The sequence below is a fragment of the Gossypium hirsutum genome, chromosome D11 (assembly GCF_007990345.1).
Source record: "Gossypium hirsutum isolate 1008001.06 chromosome D11, Gossypium_hirsutum_v2.1, whole genome shotgun sequence".
Taxonomy (NCBI): domain Eukaryota; kingdom Viridiplantae; phylum Streptophyta; class Magnoliopsida; order Malvales; family Malvaceae; genus Gossypium; species Gossypium hirsutum.
In genome coordinates, this window is record NC_053447.1 from 65,594,006 (window position 1) to 65,598,794 (window position 4,789).

Here is a 4,789-nt window from a genome sequence, read left to right on the forward strand (position 1 = left end):
AAAAGCAACAAGTGTGTTCTGAATATTACTCTAAGTAAGCTCTAAATACTACAGGGGTCTCTTCTGTAGTCTAATTATTTAGAACACTTCCAGGGTTAGAAGGGCGGATATCTAACAAGGTTCCTTTTCAATTGCGTCTATAAATGTTTTCCAACACTTCTCCATTCATCTCATTCACCCCATTATCAATGTGATTGGGTAGCGAATTTTCTGCACTAGGTGAATCATAAAATTTGACAACGCCCATACTGACAAGCCTTTCAACCATTTTTTTAAAGGCAATGCAATCTTCTATGGAATGTCTCATAATTCCCGCATAACAATCATATTGTGCATTCACGTCGTACCATTTAGGGTATGGAGGTCGTGGGGGTTTTGAGTAGAAAGGGGCAACAATGTGCGCATCGAATAAGCTTTGATATAGCTCTTTATACGACATTGAAATTGGCGTGAACTAAAGCTTCTCAGTGTTTTGTCTTGTGCCAGATTCTTGTCTTAGGGGGATCTGACGGCTAGAAGCAACCGTCCTTGGTTGGCTTGCTGTAATTGGCTTTGAATAACCCTCGTTATACCTACTCGCAGCATTCACCTCATTTTTCCTCTTTCTTGGGGTCTTTGAAGTATTGATTTGGGAGTTTGACTTTCGCCCTTTCCGTTTGTAACAATCTTCAAATTATTTTGAAAACTCTACTCTCGCCTGTTTTGTTTCTGCTAGATTGTCAAGGACCACAGGATTGGTTAGATTATCCCCCAGGCTGAAACTTGAGTTTGTCGGGTAATTCATTGGTGTCGAGGTACCGATCTGGTATTGAGGTCTGATGTTAACAGACATCTTTTGTGGATATCCATCTGGTCGTGCCTGGGTGATTGTTGGTGTAGAGCCTAAAAAATAAGCATGGTCTTCATTATCTTCTTCAAAGTGGACCACTGGGTTTTTTTCCTTTTTCTAACCCTCTATCCAATAACTGGGTTAACTGGCTCATCAGATCTCTTTTGAATTATAGCATCTGATCCTTCATCTCTTATTGAAATTTGGTCAATTGCTCTAATATCTGTATTTGCCTTTGCTCTAATCTCTCCACCCTTTGGTCCATCCCTTTAATTTCTTGTTCAGGCATCGTAAGGGTGTTGGTTTTCCAGATTAGCTGAAATAATTTTACTCAATTAGGTTCTTTTAATGGTTCTTAATGCATATGATGTTATGTAATGCAAATGCATGAATGTAAAGAAGAGAGGCATTGATTCTGATTCAATTCTATTAGAATAACTTTTCTAGAAAACAAATCTCTTTACATAAAATGGATATATATTCGGCATTGCCCTCATATTCCAAGCGAAAACAACGATCCTTTTCTTTATTCGGATGTTAAAATAAATCTCGCAAATTTTTAATGGATGCCTCTACTTGCTCCTTTTTGCTTGTTCTGGGTTCCGACTCATTGCTCACTCATCCTCGTGATGCTCGGTAGCTTCTTTAAAAAGGCAGGACATTGATGCCTCTCGATAATCTTTATCAACTTAAATCCTCAGACAACGAAACAAATTTGTGTAGTCCTCTATTAGACCATCATCCTTCTCTTGTTGTGTTTTCTCGGAACATATTCGGACAACCGTATTATTTCCCACTTTATCAAAGACCCATTTTCCATGACAAGCTTTCTATTTAGCAATCAAATTTGAATCAACACCTCTTTTCTAGGATGAAAATGCAATGCAGTCTTAACCAAAACAAAATCGGCTAGTACAAAGCAAAAGAAAATAAGAAAGATAGAATACCTATTCGGGTAACTACTAGGGGTTTGAAGTGGTTCTACCTAGGGTGGGCTCCTAAGGTCTTCTACATGTGGTTTGGTTCTAAAGCAAAGGTACCCAAACCAGCAGATTCCTTGATCCGCACCCATTATAGGCTCATACGGACCGAGTTAGGTTCAGGGGAATACATTTCCCTATAGCTACACAGAGATGAGAATCTCACGAAGACATAGGTACAGATATATCCGAAAGCGATCCACTATCCTGCACAGAGGTGAAAACCTCACGAAGGAGTAGCTTCTCACTCCCACTTAAAAGGGTGTGACCCACGGTCATGCAATCCAATGTGCAGAAAGATACCAAAATTTAAACCAACACATCAATTATAAACCACAACGATGAAAATTGTAATAAAGACGAATGAAATGCAACGAAAGGATCGTATATTTAAATCAAGTTTTCAATTTTCAACAAAAGACAAAAAGTAATCAACTCCTGGCTCGACTCACTTATTTTGGGTCCCTAGTGGAGTCGCCAAGCTGTTGGCACCATTTTTTGATAAAACGGGGTCGACTTAGATTTTGAAAATGAAAACAAAAACGGGAGTCGCCACCAATCCTTTCTGATAATGTGTGATCGGATCACCTTGAAAAGTGGTTATTTTTAATAAACGATTTAATTTTATTAAAACAACGAGTTTGGTCCATGAAATTCAGAAAAACAGGTTTGGGAGTTGGTTACGTACGAGGAAGGATTACCCTCGTAACGCCCAAAATTGGTACCTAGTTGATTAGTTAATGTCTTAATGTCGAAAATTGAAAACTTTGAAGAATTTTAAAAATACGATCCTTAATTTTTCTTTTAAAAGAAAACTTATATAAATCAAATTACTCATTAAGACCCTCTCATTTCAGAAAGAGAAAACGTTACGCCCAATGCGTTATGGCACGATATTTTACCTCTTCAGAAATGAGCTTGTCTAAAAACTTGCACAATAAAATTTTAAAGGGTATTCAATTGTTTAAGTCACGTGAAAAATTGGAAAACCCAATACGTTAGGGCACAATTTTTCAAAATATTAAACATTGAATATTGCATTTATTTTGAAAAATCCTCGTCTCGAGAAAACAACATGTCATATCCAATGCGTTAGGACACAATGTACTGAATTCTCGATAATGAGCTTTTTATTTATGTTTTTGTTTTAAAGAGCACCCTCGATTATTTAGATCCAACGAAGAAAATTGGAACCCAATACGTTAGGGTTCAATTCTCTCGAAGATCCCAAATACCGAGTATTGCTTTTATTTTGAAATTTTCCGTTTTTGATAAATCCGAGTAAAAATGGATGCAAAATAATGATAATGATGATAATGTAAGTAAAATAACACGAGCAAAACAAAATATAATAATAATAAGACTAATATAAATACAATCGTGCAGGCGCAATAACATATAAGAAACAGATAAGAACTAAAGCAAGAAAAATAATAATAACAGACATGTAAATAAATAACTGAACAAAATTAACAAAATTAGAAAATGTAAAAGATATATATATACACATATATATGTATAAAATTATGAAAATATGAAAAACATATGCACGTACACATTTTTGAAGCTATTATACATGAAAATATATGTAAGTATAGAGGTACATACATGTATATGTATAGAACCATCATCAAATATATAAAAGTTTATATATGTAGGTATATATGAATCACAAAATATAAAGAATATATACAAGATATATATTTTAGAAGTATAAAGAATATGTAAGAATATATATATACATATATTTATGAAAATGAAATATATATAGATATGTATGTAGGTATGTATAAATATTATAAAATATAAAAACATATATTTGTACACATATATATAAAAATATACATATGTATATATACATATATATTATGAAAATAAAGCTAAAATAATAAAAAAAACTAGTTAGTGTATTAACATAATTGTAACGACTAAATAAAGGAAAATAAAACTAATAATAATAATAATAATAATGATGGCAATAATAAGAACATTAAAATAATTAACTAAATAATAAAATTGCTAAAAAAACTGACTAAATCGAAATAAAAACGAAAATAATGGGCGAATTCGAAATAAAAAAACGAAAAGGATTAAATTGCTACAAACGCCGAAAGAGGGGGACCAAAATGGTAAATAAACTAAAGCCCTAAAACACAGCGCTGCAACGGATTAAAATGAAACAAAAGTAAAATTATGCAGCTAATTTAAAATAAAAGAAAATAACGAAAAATGGCCAAATTGCAATGCGTTGCAAAGTCGGAGGGATGCGCGTGCAAATATCTCCCTTTAAGAAAACACACGGATCCTCCCCCTAGGGTCGGGTCACCGCGCTGGTCAGGGCCAAAATGGCATCGTTTGGCACCTGACCCTAATGGCAAAACGGCGCTGTTTCATTTAGGGTATTTAAGTGAATTTTTTTTTGAAAAATCTATACAGCCACCATTTTTTTAAAAAAAATTCAGAACCCCTCCCTTTTTCCTCTCAACTTCCTGCCTTGGGTTCTAAGGCCCCTATCGCGTCGCCTCTCTACTCGTCACACCACCACCGTATCTGATGGCCGACGAAGCGCCAGAACGGGCGTTCAAAGCCTTGTCCCGGTGAGTTTCCCTTTTTTTTCTTTATGTCATATATATATGCAAATAAATAAACAAAAAAAAGTTAAAACATCTAAAAAAAACCGAAAGAAATAGAACACTAGAAATCACCTTTAAATTTTTTTGCTTTTTATTTTTGTGAAAATGTTCCAAAAACACAAAAAAAACCCCCTTTTTGGTGGAGATACTCGGCTTTTATGGCCTAAATTACATGTTATTTTTGCTATTTCTCTTGTGTTTTTGTTGTTTGCGTGTCTTGCAAGTGACGGCGCAAGTGGGGCGGCGACGTGACCGTGGCAGTGGGCAGGTGCGGCGCTAGTCAAAGGTGGCTGAAGGCCAGCTAGGTGCGGCGGCAGTACTAGGGTTTCAGAAAAGATGAAACTCTA